The sequence below is a fragment of the Astyanax mexicanus genome, chromosome 2, assembly GCF_023375975.1.
Source record: "Astyanax mexicanus isolate ESR-SI-001 chromosome 2, AstMex3_surface, whole genome shotgun sequence".
Taxonomy (NCBI): Eukaryota; Metazoa; Chordata; class Actinopteri; order Characiformes; family Acestrorhamphidae; genus Astyanax; species Astyanax mexicanus.
The window spans coordinates 54,935,776-54,956,957 of NC_064409.1; the positions used below are offsets into that span (position 1 = coordinate 54,935,776).

Consider the following 21,182-nt stretch of genomic DNA (forward strand, 5'->3'; position numbering starts at 1 on the left):
ATTTTTTGCATTTTGTGAGTCCAAATCACATTTATGCTTTAAAATATTTTTTTCGTAATAAACACATAATATTTAAGTTAAAATACACATGTTCCTGGGTTTTACTCATTCATGTTACTGTAAAAAATTACCTCATCTGGAACAAGTTAGTATACAACAGGAAGTAACATCAATTGTTTTTTTCTGATAACCATGTGAAGACCAACATTAAATTCCCTTATTTGTTTTTCTTTATATTTGATCTTAACACCTATTTCTTTTACGTAAATTAATTCATGTTATTTGTTTATTTTTTAAATACACATTTTGTGCTCAGTGTCCTCATGCTCAGCTGCCATTTAGCTATTTTTCATGTTTTTGCTAATTTTGTTAACCCCATTTCTGTTACTCATAACATAAAAATGAGTGCCAGTAACAGGAATGAGTATTGTCCCCTGGTTTATTGGTTTATTAATGTGAATATTATTTAATGTAAACCACTTTTACACAGTTCTGTTTGATTTAGCATTTATCCATTTGTTTAATAAACTGTATTTCAGGTTTGGGTCTTCTTGATAAGATAAAAATGGCTTTGCCTCTTTTAGAAAAATATAATGTGCATGCATATATAGTGATTTATAGTGATCTCTCTCTCTCTCTCTCTCTCTCTCTCTCTCTCTCTCTCTCTCTATATATATATATATATATATATATATATATATATATATATATATATATATATATATATATATATATAAAATCATATATATCTATATCTATCAGTGGTCATGTTTTTAAACATTCTTTTTACATGAATAGTTAAACAAATGTGGAAGAGTACAACAAGCAAATGTCACTCATTCGGTGGAATGGTTCATACATACGGCAGCGGTGAATTTCCATTAGTAGTGCAAATCCTAGAATTAACTTACAGCACTAAACAACCAGTGGGGTTTGGGAAGAGGATTCATAGCGTATTGGTTCCATCTGCAGGCCGGAGTGGGTAATTACCTAATTCCCCCCTTCATATTAATTATGCCTAGATAATTTAAGTGAAAAAACGGTCCTTTTGGGGCCTCCGTAAAAATACGGTGGCCCCATAAAATATAAATGGTCCCATAAAATATAAATATTGTGAATAAAAAAATATATAGAAGGTATTATTGTAGTTAACAGTGACTGAACAGCTGATCAACAAAATCAGTCAAAAAACGAAGACAGTTCTGCTGTCAGTTGTAGAAAATAGGGTTCTGTCCATGGCTTAACACAATTTTTTCATGTTTTCTTTAATGTTTTCTTTTTAATGATAACTCTATTCCTCAGGTACATTATTCAGTCTGAGTGTACAGGTCACGTACACAGCAAATTCAACAGAGTTAAAATTCTGGTGTTGGTTAAATATTTGAGAGTAGAGAGTTAACCTAACTACTGCAAGAGTAAATCTCTGAATAGAGTCTTATAGGTTTGGTTTCACTCCCAGAAAAACAACAAGCAGTGTTAAAATAGAGTGTTAACATGTTTTCCTTTAAATTAACTCTGTGTTAACACAAATATTACTAAACTCTAGTTTTAGATTAACTCCCAGAGTGTGACCAGAGGTGTTAGTGTTACCCTTACTAACCGCACCCACAGCACGTCATCTCAATCAGCACAGGCCTCGCATTTCAGCTGCAGCAAGTCACGGAGTAAAGATCACAGACAGGATGGACCTAAATATGAGCGAAGCACTGCTCCCAAGTTAAGTGTGTTAGCTACAATTTAGTGGGCAAACTGGATGGTTAAGGTAGGTTTTAAGTTTTGATGATTAAGTTTGACATGATATATCTTGTCTAGATGGGCAGCTGTGTTAGCGGTCTGAATGCTAGCGAGGGAAGTTAGGTGTGTGGAGCAGAACCAGGGATGATAGTGTTTTCTTTCGTTATTTTGCGGCTAGCGCGAAATTAGACCGCTAATATATAAGTGTAAGATATCTATAAGATAACTTATATATAAGATATCTATGGTCACGTATATCAAATATCTACATCTCTTACGCCCTCTAGTGGCTGGCTCCAGTAAAACTTTTAACCTAGCCTATATCTATTCATTTGAATGGGAGATGACAGATTTTTTAAATGTAAAATTACACATCCAGTATTTTATTTTTTTATTTTTTTGAAAGTTGGGTTCTGTACATTCTGCAAGCCCCACTTTTTACAGTCACTGTGTTTTACAGGAGTTATTTTGTGATATTTAAAGGGGCGTGGCGATGTGGTGATTGACGCGCTGGCTGTGCGCGTCCCTAATACGGGTGGAGGGAGTTTCCGACATGTGGGCGGAGTTTGGGCCTCGCCTCCCCCCTCTGCTGCTCCTGTTCTGGCTCCACATTGCCTCTACTGCGCAGGCGCACGCAATATGGCAGCTTCCATTTCGGCCGTCTTTTGGCTTCTAAACGCTGTAATGAGAGTGAATGAAGACGTCCTGTTCATACTTAGATACAGTCTATGGTAGCAAGTAGCAACCACATAAATCAAGTGTATGAAGAAGCAGATTTTTTAGAATAAAAAATAAGGCTACTTTTATTAAATAGTGAAAGTAGCAACAATGCTTTAAGATTTGAAGAGTTTATTTTCATGTGCACAGTAAGGAAACAAGTTTCTTGGTACGATGAAGTTCTTTCTTTGCTCCTCGCCAAGTATTCGATATAAAGAGAAAACTATACAATAAAGCAAGAGATAAACTAAATATAAATATTAAATTGGTGTTAAATTTACATTTAAGAATTGAAATATTTACATGATTTCAGTAATATGTGATATGGATATTATTTACAAGTAAAACATGATTATCTGAGATGTGAGAAAAGTGCAAAAGGTTCAGTAGTGCAATTATAAACATTATTGCAGTAAAATTAACATATGCCTCTGAGAAGTGTCAGTGACAGGTAAACGGGTAGAGAGTAAGGTGCAGGGTTATTTCTGAAGTTTTGAGGTTCCAGAGTCTGATGGCAGTGGGGAAGAAAGAGTTCTTTAACTAGAAATGTAGAATGAGCCATAAGTGTACATTTTCTGTTGATTCAGAGAACAACCATAAAGTGCACTATTAAATAAAAATAAATGTATGAAAATAAAGGTGCTTCAAATGGTTCTTTAAGCAGTGCAATGATGGAACCAATTTGGTTCCATGAGGAACCGTGTTTTTAATAGTCAAATTTAAGTGTGAAGAATCTGTAATTTATTAAAGAACCTCACCATTAGGTCACAGTAGTTTAGACCTCACATTATATGATTCTTATATGGCAACTGTTAATTTTCCATTCTACACACTATTAGTAGTAATGCTATGTTATTGTGACTGATAGTTGCATTTGCTTCCTTTTAACTATAGATGGCAGCAAAGTTCTCAAATGACCTTACTTGTGGTTAATGTCCAAAAGTACTCAGACACACCATGTCATTAAAAGCAGCTTTACTTAGTGCTGATAATGGCATTCAGTTGTGTTTCGTGAAAATCATATTTGATAGAATGAGATATGGAGCTCTGGTGCTAATGCATTTGAGTTTGAGGTTGCGCAAATACCCAAATCTGCCCTATATACACTCAAACAAAGCCTCCCTGCATTGGGCTGTGGAGAAATCAATCAATCAATCATTATTTATATTCATGTGTAACTTAAGGTGACACTTATAGTGTAGACAAGCATTAGAGAAAAGAGATTGAAATTAAAAGCATAAATTAATGATTCAGAGGAAAATTTAATCAAGAACATTTAAAACAAGACCATATGTTAAATCATAATGATAAATATGCATAGAAAACTCAGCACAATGAAACTGCATTCTCTGGAATATCAGTACCTATAGGATCCAGAATTTTGCCTTTTGTTTATTGCCTTTGAAGCGAACTTTTCTAAGAAAAATGCTTAAAGTCATGTTCCAAAATCTAGTCTTATCCCTCCCCAGAAGCGTATATGCTGTTAAAAATACCCTTAATATCAGCAGCAGTGTTGAAAGGGCAGATGTCAACAAAATAGTGTAGAATTTCATTCCATTCATTATGACATGATCTTGAATCGTCTTTGTTCTGCTGAAATTTAAGCCATTTCTGATACAATATGTCATGTGTTCTCTAGATTCTGTAATCTAGGTCACTACATCCACATCACACTCCATATTGTTCCAGAATATGAAGCGCTGAGATCCTCTTCCAGATTTGAAGTGTAGAGAAGTCTTTGTGATAGATAATGTAGCTGAACGCAGGGCTGTGGTGTGAGGAACCCGAGAAGGTCATGTTTAAAGGTCAGATAAGGTGAGGAACTGGCTAAACCAAGGAGGAGAAATGCCCAGAAATCCCAGAACTACATGTATTTTTTCTGTAATGAAATGCAAGTTTGACATTTCTGTCATACCATGACTGTATAGGACTCTAAACTGAGGGTTGCTTTACAGTTAAATGGGCACATAAATGCCACATTAGCATGAATCTGAACAAAAGAGTGCCTAGTGACTGTCTGTGACAGGCGTAGTGCTCTTTTCAGCCGAGGGGCTGGCCTGGGCTACAGCAGTGTGACACGAGTGCCTCTGGACACACAAAAGAGACAGCTTTACTAAAGAAAAGCTATACATGATGTATTGTAGGGAGTCTATAAAACACAGAAACATACATGTGCAAGATATGTGTAAATAAATTACTGACACTTTAAATGCAGTGTAAATGCAGTATGTTTTAAATGTAGACATTTATGGCTTTCACAAATGTATATATATCAGTTTTACATCAGAAACTGAGTGTATACAGTCTAAATTAGCATTTAAACGATCACTTTCCACTTGTCTGATCACAAATGAACTTGAATGTAGTAAAAAAATAGATGTAGCTTGTGTGTGTGCACACATGGCTTTGGCTTAGCTCTGCTTCTGAAAATATAAAAAAATCAATGTGCAGCAATGAACAAAGCAGCCAAACCAAACAGTGAACTAAAAGTGTTTTGCCTTTAGTAGATACAATTTTATTGAAATATAATTGCAAAGAAAATAATAATAAAAAAGAACTTTTACTTGATTCATTTACTATATAGAGCTGTTAAGCACAGAATTCAGTTTCAGCTTGACTCATCCAAACAGCATCAACCTGGAAAAGATGATTAACAGCAAACAGACCAAAGATTGTTGTTTTGTTTTTTTGCACATGATCTCTGAAATGAATACAGATCAGCTGTGTCTGTAGTTGGTGAAAGGATCTATGTGGACTATGTTTGACTTGTCAGGTTATTGATTTTAGCATTAACAGTAAAGTGACTTGCTTTTTTATTTCGGTTTTTGCCAAAACATATACACACATAAAGAACAGAAATTAAAGAAAAGAGAAAAAGAAAGAAAAAAAATCACATCCTCTATCTTGCATTTAAACAATCTCTTTAAACAACCGAAAAGGTATAGGCTGAAGCTATTAGCTTATTTTGCCTACCCTTTTTTTACCTAACTAATATATATTTATCCATATATACATATATATAGAAATTGATTTAAAGGAATCATATTTTGGTTATGGATATGATGGTTTTCATTTAGCAGTGACCCAGTAACATACATTTATTTACCCCCACTTTAAGGACCCTCTGCCAGTGACTCTGGCTATAAGCCCTCTTGAACTGACACTGTGTGTGTGTGTGTATTTACTTATGGATGGGTGATAAACCCGTGGGACATCAAATAAATCCATTTATAATCACACATTAGTTTTGTAGTAAGCTCATAGTGTTTAAACATACACAAACATTTTTAAATGTTATGACAGTCAAGATTGTCACAACATATAACTGGTGTTTACATGAATTGGGCGCAACACCCATATGCAACATTGTGGTACAATTTAAGGCCTTATTAAAACGGCTACCGCACTGGAAGTTTGGGGATCTTGCGTAAAAACTTAATGATATAAATATGGGTCATAATTGACAATCTTAGTTATACAACAACTTCAGCAACTCCTAAAAGTTTTAAGGCACTTGATAATCTGAATTATTATTTTTTGCTCTTTAAATAAGATTGCATGGACTCACTTTCACATCTTAACATGTCGCTTCCTTGATTAACTGTGACCCACGTTAGCATTTTAACAGAGCTAAAAATACTGATAATGTGCACACAGACAGACAGACAGATAGACAAATAAAAACGCAGACAGAGATAACGTTATTGTTTTCCAATTATGAAGTTGGAATTACAAGTACCCAAGGTCAAGTGCCTTGTTGTCAGACCAATATGAAAAATGGGATATAAAGTTTGTTTTCAGCCATTTCTTAGGGAAATTGTTCTTACCCGTCTCATCCAAACAGCATCCACCTGGAACAGATGATTAACATAGCAAATTGTTTTTTGCACATGATGTAATGAATACAGATCAGCTCTGTGTACTTACAGAGAGCTTGAAGAAAGAAACTAGGCAGAATGTGATGTTCTATATGAGACTCTATTATTGTGTCAGATCTGTCAAGCACTTAAACAGGCAAGAACATTATTTCCCCAAGAAACAGCTGAAACTACCTAGCACTGCTCATACTTACCTGTACGATTCTGAAAGCGTACTAGTGGGTTAAATCCTGAACTATACCTACCTGGGTGAGCCCATCCTCTGTAGAAGTGGTGGGGAGAAAAAAATACAAAAAAAAGGGAAAATATGTTAATAATGTGTGCACACTGTAAATATTAATGAGTGAATTCTATTGTATGTTTTGATTATGTATCAAATCTCAATATTTGCCATACTTTTTTTTCTGTAAATTCTGAATAATTATTAATGTATTGCTGTACCTGTAATTAAGGATTGGTATGCTCCATGGGAGGGGCTACCTTTATATATACTGCCTATATTGACTTTTAGTTGACTTAATGTCTTTGCAGTCATGGTTTTACACCATAAGGCCATTTATTTTATTATTATTTTTTTTGGACTGTGTGCTTGTAAATGTTCCGCACTGTTGTGGCCAAAATAAAGGTTATTGGAAAAGATGAAGCTTCTGCTTTTTTTTTTTTTTTTTTCTGGTGCTCCAGTCTATTCACCCAACACTACCCATATCCTTTACTGCTGTTTTTTTGTAGTTTAGGTTCGTGCCTTTTATTTATGGGTGTAATGCAATTGCGTACTAATTACTAGTACTATAGTTTAGTACAGGGGTTTAAATATAAATGAAATATATTTGAAGTCATGAAATATACAACTTTAAATAATACATTTTCCTGATTACTTTCATGTGCACACCATTTTACTTTACTTACTATCTTTATCTTTCTTTGACAGTGTTGTGTAAACTAAGATTTTTCAAATTGATGTTTCATTTCATAATGTCTCTTAATATTAAACTCCTTAATTACGGCAACTTTTAGACTCTTTTGCCTTTTTTCTGTGCTACAACTTCACTCTCGCTACTTTTAGACTCTTTGGCCCGTTTTTTTCTGCGCTACATCTGCGCACCCTCTCCGCTTTTAGACTCTTTGGCCGTTTTTTCTGCGCTGCAACTGAACACTCTCGCCACTTTTAGACTCTTTGGCCCATTTTTTTTTTTGCACTACAACTGCGCACCCTCTCCGCTTTTAGACTCTTTGGCCCGTTTTTTCTGCACTACAACTGCGCACCCTCTCCGCTTTTAGACTCTTTGGCCCGTTTTTTCTGCACTACAACTGCGCACCCTCTCTGCTTTTAGACTCTTTGGCCCGTTTTTTCTGCACTACAACTGCGCACCCTCTCTGCTTTTAGACTCTTTGGCCTGTTTTTTCTGTGCTACAACTGCGCACTCTCTCCGCTTTTAGACTCTTTGGCCCGTTTTTTCTGCGCTACAACTGCGCACTCTCTCTGCTTTTAGACTCTTTGGCCCGTTTTTTCTGCGCTACAACTGCGCACCCTCTCTGCTTTTAGACTCTTTGGCCCGTTTTTTCTGCGCTACAACTGCACACCCTCTCCGCTTTTAGACTCTTTGGCCCATTTTTTCTGAGCTACAACTGCGCACCCTCTCTGCTTTTAGATTTTTTGGCCCGTTTTTCTGCGCTACAACTGAGCACTCTCCGCTTTTAGACACTTTGGCCCACTTTTCTGCGCTACAACTGAGCACACTCTCCGCTTTTAAACTCTTTGGCCGTTTTACTGCGCTACAAATTTACCCTCTCCGCTTTTAGACTCTTTGGCCCGTTTCTGACACCTAGCGTTTTGAATTTGAAATTTTTAATCTCACATTATAAAAACCTGCTTAACAGCGGGCCAACCTTTATTCTATTTCTAAAATACCTGCCGCTCCAAAAAAGGAAACGGGCCGCAAATGGCCCGCGGGCCGTAGTTTGGACACCCCTGGTTTAGTACATAGTATATGCAGATAAAAGTTTCAATATTGCGTATACTCAAATATCCACAAAATATACTCCAAACCTTTCAGTTTTTGAGTGTAAAATGAACACAATTTTATTATCCCACAATGCAATGCATATTTAAAAGAAAAAAAGAGAAAACTAAATAAAAAAAGAAAAAAATGCTCATGCTTTGTCACTTCCTGTTAGTACAAAAAGTACTAACCTACCAAACACAATTGATGAGTATAGATAACTTGATTATCTAGTACAAATCTTCTTGTATTAGTGGGTAGTACAAAATTGGGACACAGCCTATAAGTTTTTCACTAGAAATGACACCTTAAGGGTGGGTGTTCATGTGCAACTTCACAGTTTAAAACTCATATTTACCATAATTACTGCACCACAAGAAGGCATCAACTTAAGTCATATAAATTAAGTCATACTATGGTCTCAGTAGTCAGTGTTTCAGTGCTGTGTTCCCCAACTTTCTCCCTGAAGATCTAGCTTTGCTGCAGGTTTCATAGATCAGTATTCTATCAGTATTAAATTTCCTATTTTTTTCATCTTAAAGCACCATTTGATATTAACATTAGGCATTCTGGTCTCCACTTCTGCTCTGAAGTTGCTGCTCCTGGAGGAACAGAGTCCAGTCCATTTTGGTGATTTTCCTGCTTAAGCACTGCTGATTCAGCTCTTGGAGGAACGGAGCTGAGAGGCCTTGCTCTAATCTCTATCAGATGAGTGTTAGGACATTCTGCTGGGGTTACATTTAAATTTAACAAGCAGTTTATATCCCACAGTCAAAGTTCCCCTGCTGTAACTGCAGTGTAGCCATTCCTGCATGTTAGAGTAGAGTAGAATGAGAGGACATAAATTGGCTTTGAAAGCATGATTCACAGTCAAAACAACATTACCCAGAGGGTGTTTTTCTTCTATGTTGAGCTGCCTAAATTCAGTAACTCAGCTTCTCACTAAGGTAGAGGTGAAGTGATTTAGCCGGTAGCTCTAGCAATGGCCTTATTTCGGAGAAAACCTTAAATATATGAAATCAAGTGGGCTGATGTCTTTGGACCCCTACACAATGAATATAATATGAGGAAAATATGTCTTTGTAGGAAAAATACATTTTAGAATGGTTGTGATGAAGATATTGCCTAGGAAACTTCTATGCATCCACACACAGCCATAATTGAACTCCATCATGCATGAGTCAGTGCTGGCCCAAGGCTCAGGAATGAAAGCTCATTAGCACAGCCTTTGCATGAGCAATAATTATTTAATTCACTTGCCATTCACAGGCCCAGAAGTAATGCTGTCCGACCCCTCCTCCTCTTCCTCCTCCTCCTCCTCCTCCACCTTCTGCTTACCACCGCCCTGCTACTGCTTCAGAGGGTACGGGAGGCAGCTGTCCACTCAGTACACAAGAGAGACTGGAATGTTCCAGAGAGGCACCATTGAGTTCACCAGAGCGGCGTCTTTGTGTGAACAGACTCACCACTGAGGGAGGTGAGCAGATCCAAATGTATGAAATGCCATCAGAAGAGTTTCAAAGAAAAATAGGAGAGAGTAATTAAAAGGCCAAGTGTGTTCAAAAAGCTGTGTTCATTTTTAATAGTAAACTATGTAGTTTTTTCATAGTTACAATAAAAGATTTATTGTACAAGCTACATTTTAGCTAGCTTTTTAATGGTATGCATTCAACATAGCAATTGCTTCATAATATGACCCCCATGAAAAAAACGAAAAAAAAAAAAAAAAAAATGAAAGTCAGTCTAAAAAATGGCATTTTGAAGCCTTATATTCATAACAAGACTAGCAGATTATAAGGTCAACAAGTAAAAAACAGCAAAATGGATATACAAGGTTTTTGCCAGACAGCAACAATATATGCAGTTTTGGGTGAACCATTTTTTCTATATAATTATAGAATATATATCTATACATAATTTATAGTTTTGTATAATTTTTACAGAAGTCCTAAAAGTAGATAAAGACCAAATATAAGACCAAGTTTAACCCAATTAAACAAATTAGACAAAAATATTATACTTGGTCATTTATTTATTGAGGAAAATGATCCAATATTACAAAATTGAAAGTATGTGAACCTTTGCATTCAGTCTCTAAGTCCAGTCACCTTTAATTTGCCACAGCAGTGCAGAGTATTTACAAACGGGCAAAAAAAAAACATTTAAAAAAATAAATAAATAAAAAGCCTCCCAACAGAGGAAAAGACAACTATGACTGCACAGTCATTTAAGTCTTAAACAAATATACATAGCACCTACTCTCAGGTGTAGCTAGCATCTTTCACCTCCCAGGGAAGCCTTACCCAGGTAAGTATAGCTCAGGGTGTTAGCCACTGGGACTCTTTTGGGACTGTGCAGGTAAGTGGGAACAGCAGTAGTTTAATACGGGAAAGTACACAGAAACACAGAAACACAAATTTGTCTATTTGGTAATGTGTAGATTATCTTACATTGTTACACCTGCACTCTGGCTTAGAGGAATTTTAGCCCATTTCTCAGTACAGAACAGCTTTGACTCTGGGGTTTTGGTGGATTTCCTTACATTATGTGCTTCAGGTCCTTACACAACACAAGTTCAGGACTTCGACCTCGCCATTCCAGAACATTAAAAGGTACAATCAGTAGCTTTTTTGTGTAAAACACCTATCTAAGGGATATCAAAATTAGTATTGCCTAACAATAAAAATTACTGAATCTTAAATAATGGCATGTTGTGAGGGTAAAGGGCAGTTTTTTAACATGTATAATGCCTTTCTTTGGCAGGAGGCCATTAAATGGTAAATTAAAGTAAACAGACCTGGAGGAAAATATTATATTATGTACCTTTAAACACAATGACAGAACAGAGTTCTATTTTTTTTTCACTGGTGTCACATAGCTTACGAAGAATTCACGCACTAAATCAGTAAATAAATTTCAACCCAGTAAAATAACTCAAAGTAAACAGACCTGTAGGAAAATATTACATATTGCATTTTTAACATTATTCTTCTCTTGAGATTCAGTTTATGAACAGATGTAATGACATTTTCCTTTAGAATCCCCATATATAATTTAAAATTCATTGTTAAATCAATAAAGGCTAGTCATCCTTCACCAGATGCAACAAAATACCTACGCAAACTATGATACTACCACCAACATGTTTCACAGAAAGGATAAGGTTGTTATGCTGGAAGTAGTTTTATGTAACATGACCTTGGGCACATCAGAGTATAAATTGTTGCAGGATATGAATGTGGGGCTTCGAATGTTAATATGATTTGAATGTCTCTTCTCAAAGACAATTCAATTCATCCGATCATTACCATTCACTGTGCTTTCCAATGCTTGTGTGATGTATTTCTCATACACTATCAGGCCTCACTCAGACTCATTTAATGTTGCCAACTTTACTCACAAAATAAAACGGCTATGGCCATTCCCAAGCTGCTCTCTGAAAAAAAAAAACACTTCAAAATCAATTTACATACTGTTATCCCATGACTTTTGGCTTATAATAAAGGTCAGATATCACAAAGTACAAGTGTTACAAATACAATTTTATCAATTTATGTATCTGAGACTACAGAGACTGCAGACTTATTTTTTTTTGCTTAACCTTCTAAACAACCTCCCCCCATCCCAAGTCCAAGTTCATTTCTTCATCAATAAGCAGAGCAAAACAGAAGGAGCATCTCAGGTGATCATGTGTGGCTTGTACTTCCAAATGCCTCCAGGAATCAGCAGACCTGCCAATCTCTCCATAAATTGATTCACTACAGGAAAAGACTGACCTTTAGAACAAATCAGAAACCTTTTAAGAGCCATTCTGAAAGCTCTTCAGACTCTCTCACTTCAATGTAGTGTGACAGCATAGATCCATACTGGATACTAGAGAGCAAATTAATATTAAACTTATATTCTATGAGGTGACCTTTTTTTAAAAACCTATTATAAATGCTAATTTGCTTCAGGTGGCATTGGTGCATTGGTGGCTTTGAAATACGGCTAGAAATCTTGCTGTGTTTCAGCCTGAAGTGTGTTGAAGTGTTTTTATGTAGCTTTCATGGGTCAGCGGATGCTCAGTGTGAGGCTGAGTAGTTTGGTGCTGCTAGTCGCTCGATTTCTGTTTCTTTGTGATGAGTGAGTTACAGGCCACTGGTGCCTGCTTGGCCATCTCCCACATGCCATAAAAAGGCCCACACAGGACTTTGATTGTTCCCTCTTGACCCCGAACGCCACAATGACGCAAACGGTTCCCTTTGTATAAGTGGAAACTCAGTGAAGTTCTCCCACTGTGATTTCTGATTTAAATGAAAGGCAATCCCCAGTCATCAGACAAGCAGACATGTTTTCTGAATGAAAACACATCAAAGCAATATCACTCAACTCACTCAGCTCGTATGAGCTCATCTTTCAAGTTAATTTAGCTAAATATGTAAATATTTAATTGGAACATTCTATGACATGTTATTACTGTATACTGTATAACAACTGAAATCGAATCCAGACTTGACAGTCCCTGACACGACTTCAGCAGAATCCTTTCCCACACACACACACACACACACACACACACACACACACACACACACACACACACACACACACAATGCAGAGATTGTTTATGGTTCCAAGTCAGTGCTGGTATTGTGCTGCAGAATGCCAAGACTCTGCCTAGCATCACCTTCAGGTCACCACTAGCATACAAACAGCACCATTACACACATACTTACATATGAGTGTTTTAGATTGTCACACTTCACACACAAAATATGTAAAACGTGCAACTTTCCTGGAGAACAAAAAAATAACATCATAATTTATAGGTCATTTTTCAGCATTTCTTTTGTTCCATTCATCATGAAATTGTCACTTAATATTAATGTCAACTGTCAGATTTATGGAGCTTTAGGCTCCTCAAAAAAAACAAAAAAAAAACCTCCATTCCAAATTTAAAATGTAGATACAATGATTATATACACCAGTATATGTAGAGACATGTTATTCAGTGAGTGAGGATGAACACTAGCCAGCGTGCTCATGACAAGTTAATATGACTGATCAGAGTTTCTGAAGTTTTACAAGCATTTAACATTCTGTGAATCCACAGTGTTACATGTGTAGTGGGAATACATCATAGAATGGCAACTCTAGCCAGACACCACCAGTGCTGTCCACTGGGTTGGTAATTATTGTGACTGGTGACAAACTGACAAGTGACTCTGGCAAGAATCCACATAAGTTTAAAACTTTTAAAACAATATATTATGCCCAAGGTAGGGAACCGAAAGTGGTCCTTCTGTGGCATCATTCCCTGTAATAATTTAAATATCTGATTAATGTGAAGTGCACTCTGTGTGCACTTTCAGACCTGTAGGGACATCATGCTTCAGAACACAGAGAACACTTACTGTCAGTGTGCTCTGCTGATCTGACGTATGATTTTTGGTAGACTGATGCATCGTCTCTCAAAAGCCTTTTCTTTTGAACCTTCAATATTAATATGAATGAGAAATAGTAGGAGAGAAGCTGAATTTACATTCATTGTACAGGTGAATGTGCTGTACTAAATCATAAGAAATGAAAATGTATTTTATGTTGGGAGAAACAAAATCTACATTCTAGCTAAATAAATATTTGTCTCTGTATTTTAGGGACCTACCAATTGACAAAATAGCTGTTTCTGCCCGAGGAAAGGCTATTGTTGTTGAGTGCCATGGCTAGAGCAATTTCTCCAATGGGCCTTTATGCTTGTTTTTAACGAAACAGGTCTGTTTAAGGTTGTAAGTTTGTCATAGAACATGAAGAATAATGGGAGAAGAAAGTTAAAAAGAATATATTTACAGTCTTTTTTTCTCTTTCCACTTTTTGTTATAAAAAACTTTGCTAAAACAATCAATAGAAAAGAAACACATGAGACGATATCCTTTAAAAACAACAGGGAATACATGATTGAAGCTTACTATGAATGTTAGTTAAATTGGTTTCAAATTTAAACATTTACTTCTGAGGCAAATAACTGAAGTAAATATATTTATTTGTTTTAAAGAATTAAATTTGTAATGGGCCATATAAATTTAAGAAGAGTACATAAATAGCAGTTTTTACTGAAGCATCATCAAAAATATCCAGGCTATTGATAGAAACACAATTTTTCCCCTGATTAGTCAAGATGGTGCTTCTTTATTGTTTCACTTTGTTGTGAGAGGATGGGAAATTTGGAGTGTGTGGAAAAAGTAAAAAAAAACGTGTAAGAAAAGTGAAATAGTCATGACAACATGGACCAGAATCTTAAAGGAATGTTTCCCATGTCAAGAACTGAAGCTTTATTGAGAGAATTTTGTTTATGTTTTGCACTGTTGTTTTAAAGAACCTCTTCTATCATGATATCTTTGCACTTCACATAGACTGCAGACAAGTATCGGGTGCAGAGGGTCAAACCCAAAGAGTGGACAGTTCTGAACATTCATACACATTCAAGCTTGATGTTTTTGAATACTGAAGAATGGGATGGAATCTGCTGATTCCACCCAGTCAAAACAATTCTTAGCATTGCTGAAGTGCAATACCACACTGTGGCCTTGGATGCAAGAGTTTAAGAGTGTATTTTGCTACATTCTCACAGGCAAGCAGAGACAGCTGGCCAGGTTTCTTTCTCCCTGCTGTTAAACAGCGTAACAGGAGACGAGGTCCAGACTGTAAATAAATGAACGTTTATTGCTAATGAAGGATTGTCCTTCACAAGCAAACCTGGATGTTCCTTGAGTATGTCAAGGCTGAAAATCTCATTTATAAACACTCTTGATGAATATTCCTAGCTAAAGGCAGACACTGTAGCCAGAAGGGAAAGCTATTTTATATACAGCTGTATTCATGCTGTGGTGTTGTTGTATTTCTAATGGCCTTATGCTGTGTTATATTTAACACAGAGGTCAAATGTCAGAGTTGAGACTGACGTCACACCTGAGTTAACTGTGTTCCAGTTAAACATACTATACTATACTACTTTTTTGGGCGATATCTTGTCCAAGAAATAATTGCAATGAGTCTTATTATAGGGGTCATTTTAAGACAAAGTTTTATGCCACTGATTAAATGAAAATAAAATAGTATAATAATGCATTTATATCCTTTAAAGACCAATAGTTCATTTAATTATTAAGAAAATTGACACATTGGAAAAAAAAATGCTCTATCCTACATAAATATAACATAAATAAAATAAAACCACAAGAATGCATACATTATGTTAATGAGCTCTCTTCACTAATTAAACAAATAGAGCAATATTGAGGTCAGCAAAAATGATTGAAATCATGTCCATAATACTGCAGTGTAGGGCTGGCCCGAATAGCGTTTTTTGAGCTCCGGATATTCGGCACTGATTCGAAGCGAATATTCGAATATTCGTTTTTTAAAAAAAGAGGTAAAAAAAATAAAAATAAAAAAAGCAAATCACGGCCCCTTTAATCCACTGAAAAATGTTCAATTTGCTCTGACCGACGAGACATATTCACCCTGGATTTTTGGTGTTTTTATCCCGGATTTTTGTGTTTTCACCCCATATTTTTTCTGTGTTTTTAGCCCAGATTTCTTTGTGTTTTCATCCCGGAATTTCTGCTGCCCTACACCGCGGCTTATCCGCTGCAAGCAGGCTAGGAGGCTGCTGCACGGTTTGTCCGCTGCGCAAGCCAGCCCAGTAAATTGCTGTTTGTGTTTTCACACTTAGGCTATTTGCTTAAAAAACAAACAAAAAAAACGTTTGTTCAGGAAGTATTTTATATTCTTAAACATTGTTGATTATATTAGAGGACAGTCATTGTAAACTGTACTTGGTCTATTTCGGTTAAAGGATTGTGCAGGGCATAGCCGTATTACTGATTTTGTATTTTTGCACTTGGGCTATAAGCTCAATATTAAATATTTCGTTTGCTTAGAAATTATTTTATATTTTTAAACCATTTTAAATTATATTAGATAAGAGGAAATTCGTTCAGACATCATTTTTGTAGGCCAGGCTTTTGTAACCGATTTAGCCCCTACTGTTGCCACATTACCCCTTACGTTTTATTATATAAATCAGTTTCGAAGAGCCTGCATTTTTTTTTATCATGTATAATAGAGGTCTGCGCGAGACTGATTTTTAAACCCACTCTTCCACGCTCCCGCGTTTCTGTCTCGTTACCGCTCCGCAAAAAAATTGCTTCTTTTAATCCCGCGCCCGCCCGCCACATACACATTTCTGCCGCTCCCGCCCCACGTTCCTAATATAAATTAAATAAACTACATTTAATGCTTCAAATTTACTTATATATTTATTAAAACAGCAGCGCTGAAAAGTGCGGTCCCGTTCCTTACCCCAGTCCAAACACCATCGGTGTGTGCGTGTGTGTGTTGGTCCATCCTGCGCGTTGAGAGTTTTCTTTAGGTTTTTTTTTTTTTACAATTATTACAGTTTTCTTAACTATTTATTAATTTGCTCCCGCATCGTCTGGATTAAACTCCCGCTCCAGCCAATAACAGTTCAGTTCTGTCCCGCGCGCAAGATATTCTGACGGGACCCGCGAAAACAGAAGTGGTTAGAGTGAGGTGGAACTCTGGAAAGGAGAAAAAAACGAATATCCGAATACCAAAATTAAAAACCGAATACCTACTCAACGAACGAATATCCGAATACCCGAATATTCGGGTCCTGCAGAATACATTGATAAAATAATTATTCTGACTGGGCTATGTACACTATTTCAAAACATCTGCCAGCAGTTAGCTAACGATTCTTGAGTTAACCACAGCTGGTTTGACAGTTATAGTGTTTTATCATGAATCTAGTCAAAATAGGTCCCACATCCAAGGTTACTACTGTCAGCATAGCAATTCCAGTTGATAAAAACCACAGATTACCAAAAAGAAAAAGTCAGGTTTTTATAGTGAACCTACTTTTTATGTGGCAGGTTAGCATTGTTAGCATTAGCAGTTGATAACAACTACAAATTACAAAAAAAAAAACAGGGTTTTATGGTGAATCCCCTTTATATGTCCCAGGTTAGCACTGTTAGCATTAGCAGTTTACACCAACTACAAATTACAAAAAAAAATGAAAGCCAGGGTTTAATAGTGAATTAACTTTTTATGTCCCATTTTAGCACTGTTAGCATTAGCAGTTGACAACAAATTACAAAAAAGGCAGGGTTTTATGGTGAATCCACTTTTAAGCCCCAGGTTAGCACTGTTAGCATTAGCAGTTTATACCAACTACAAATTACAAAAAAAAAAAAACAGGGTTTTAAAGAATAATTGGTTTAATTGAGGTGTTGGCTTCCTATGAATGCAACATTGTTATTGTTTAAAAAACAGCTGAAGCTATTAACATGACAATGTATCCAAACACCAACTCCAACTGGTCAAAAAATGTACTGAATATTGCATTAAATGAGTAAGTGGTAAAAGTTCATAAATAATGATGTAAAGGAGTGTGGTTTGTGTTTGTGGTGGGGGTTGTTCTATTGTTGATTGATATTTAAATGCTAAGATACATAAATTAGGCCAATGAAAAGCCATTTGATAAAAGTGTAACCTTTCACAGAACGTCCTTCATGCACTCTGGCAGCACCCAAAGTACTGTCCTATTCTTTCACAGAAGAAATATGAAGACTAATAGCCACACAGTGTACACAGTGTGTGTGTGTGTGTGTGTGTGTATGAAACAATAAGCATAGCCCCTCACCACAGAGGGGAGAGTTCTCTGCACTTTCAAACTCATTAATGCATTCAAGCGTTTATCACAGGCAGTGACCTAGAAATGAGGAACAATCCCACAAAGACAAACACAAGACAATACTCTCTCTATCCTGTCAGAATGCAATCCACTCAAATCAGATAGATCAGATTATACAGCCGTCTCAATGTGGACAGCCATTATGAATATGCAGCTCAGTGGAGACTGTGACTAATGAACGGGCCTTCATTGGACACCTATGTTTAGTTCCCATTATTGAGTACCGTAAGAATGGAGTAGGTAGTCCGTGACTAAGCAGGCAAGAGACGACACATTGAGCTCATTTTACCTAGAGCCTGTTGGGTCAGTTGAGGTAAAATCTTTATTTAATATAAAAAAATTTAGTCTTTAAAAACTACTAAGTTACAATATTTTTTTAGAATTAATGCATAAATGTTTAGCATTTTTACCATAATGTAACAGCATTAAAATCATGTTGATGCTGTACTGATCTGTAAGAGAGGGGGGTAGCTTCTCTGTAATTGTTCCTCTGGATTTGTTAGCCCACTGCATGCATGCTTTATTACTTTTAGGGATTCAGGTCGTGTTTCTGTCAGCTTGTCCAGAAAAGCATGTGTAAAATATGTCCTTTAGTGGTGGCTCCAAGTGAAAATTACTCTTCCCAACTGTATGGGAAGGCCAGTAGCAAAAATACCAAATCACACATTATGCTGCTTTAAAAGTAAGTAAGTGTCATTTTAAAAGGTTTGAGCATAATGGCCACCATGCTAACAAGATGACATCACAGTGTGCGAGTGTTCACTATATTAGAAAATATTTTTTTCAATAGCAAATTTTAAAAAATATATTGTTTTCCTCCAACATATAAAAACAGGTTTGTGTTAATAAAGAGTTTTATTTATTGTAAAATGTCCTATGTCTGTTTTGTCCAATATATTATATTTGAAGATATTTTAATATAAGACACCAGTTTAACATAATCTAACAGCTAATCTAATTCAATTTTTTTTTTCTCTGAAGGAACAAATATAATTTTCTCAAACATTTTTTTAATAAGCACAGTTAAATCTCAATTGTGTATGTGACATGACTTTATCTTGGTTTTATTTTTTTTTTAAATCAAGAATAACAGCTTGATTAAAAATGTAAAAATGTAAATAGAAAAAGTGCTATTTTTGAAACAACATTTATAATGCTACAAAACCTCTGTAATGTATTACTGTAAAACTGCATGATTTATCTTTTCATAAAAATCCAAAACAAGAAATTATGTCCATGGAATGACCTATTAAATGTTCCATCACCACACCTTTAACTGAAATAATGTGTAGATGTATTGGGGTAATTACTCTAATACTTTAATTAATGTTTATAAAATCAAACCCAGCAGTAATTATATAATGGATGCCAAATAACATCAAAAAGTCCAGTATCTCAGCAGTGGGAAATAACGAAAAAGAGCTTGTCGCTGATTAATTATTCACATTGCAGGAGCTATTTAATGGAGCTGTTGATAATTTGAGTTAATAAATTATTCATTTTAAGAGGTGTGTGACTTTAAAAGCTTTAAAAATCTAACAAAGTGTGTTCAGGGGGAAACTGTGAAATTGTCTTATGATCTTAAAACATTAATGAACAGTTAGTTTTCTTAGGTGTACTTTATAAATCTCTCCATGTACAGTATGTCGATGGCTATCTCAACATTCTGTTTGCTTTTATTATTTAGGGATCATTATCAAAATACTGTGCCTTTAGGCCATCAAAATGACTTTATTTATCGTACTTATAAGACTACACAGACATCACATTTTCCCAGCTTAGTCACTTTTTATTTTCACTGGTTATTTTCTGTTGTGCATGTGTCCACCCTGTCATGGCAAGCTGCACAACAAGGTGGACAATTATAGTGAAATTTAGCATTTGATGTAAATGTGGTTGACTAAGAGTTGCAAATTTGTTCATGTTCTGTTTCAAAGATATATTTTCATTCATTTGTTTATCCACAACCAATGAATCCATTGAATCCAGAGGGAAGCATGAAGTGCTGTAAGAATTTCCAGGAAAACACTGCACTGACTTTGGACCTGATATCACACAGTGAATCAACACCAGCAGATGACATGTCTCTCCAAACCATCACTGATTGTGGAAACTTCACACTAGACCTCAAGCAGCTTGAACTGTGTGTGTCTCCACTCATCCTTGAGACTCTGGTCCCTTGATTTCCAAATGAAATGCAAAATTTATTGATGATCAATGATGGTTTGCAGAGTCATGTCATCTGCTGGTATTGGTACACTGTGTTTAAAGACAGCTCAGCTTCAACCAACACCTCATACTTTCTTCTGCTGACAACTTTTTTGGAGACTTTGCACACTGCCCACACTGCCAAAAGTATCAATTGGTCTTATTTAATATTCTAGTTTTCTGAGAAACTTTTGATGTTCCATTAACTGTAAGCCATAATCATCAACAATAAAAGCTTAAAATAAATAATTATGTGTGTAATACATCAATATAATATATTAGTTTCACATTTTGAACTGAATTACTGAAATAAAGTAACTTTTCATTGATGTTCTATTTTTTTTAAATGCACCTGTAATTCTAGAGGCATTATTTGAAGTTAGAGCTTGAAGCATTACTCTCCAACTGCCCCAATACACCTGATCCAGTGGGTGGATTAAATCACACTGTTCTCTACCATGTGATTCATTAAGGAGCAAAAAATCAGAGAACTACAGTCAAAAACAGACTCTCCAGTCTTCACAGTTATTCCTTTAACAAACTGTACCAGCATGAGATGTTCCTCCAACAAGGCAGAGCAATGCCTTTTGATTAGCCAAACTAAAAACAAGTCAAACTGTTCCTCTGAGGCAAACATCCTTCATACAGACTGTAATTACCCAACTCCAGCTGTCTGCTTCACCCAAAAACGCTTCCTCCATCCTGCCTCACGCTGCTGAGCTCCTTATACACTGCTCCCAGTGACGTCACACAGACCTTTTCATTATGGATGTCTGATGTTGCTCTGGCAACCAGCTTAAGACAATAGCCTCTGTGTCCACTTGCAAAATACTGTATGCTGTTGATGTCACGCAGGCCGGCTGAACAACGCCTTCACCAGGACTG

The 21,182-nt window shown here is 36.0% G+C and overlaps 1 long non-coding RNA gene across 1 annotated transcript; it reads left to right on the forward strand.

Annotated features, from left to right (window-relative positions):
* Positions 1-1,601: 1,601 nt before the first annotated feature.
* On the forward strand, positions 1,602-9,967 carry LOC125799206 (uncharacterized). Its single transcript, XR_007438035.1, has 2 exons — positions 1,602-1,762; positions 9,599-9,967. It is a non-coding gene; the product is annotated as an uncharacterized LOC125799206 (long non-coding RNA).
* Positions 9,968-21,182: the final 11,215 nt, after the last annotated feature.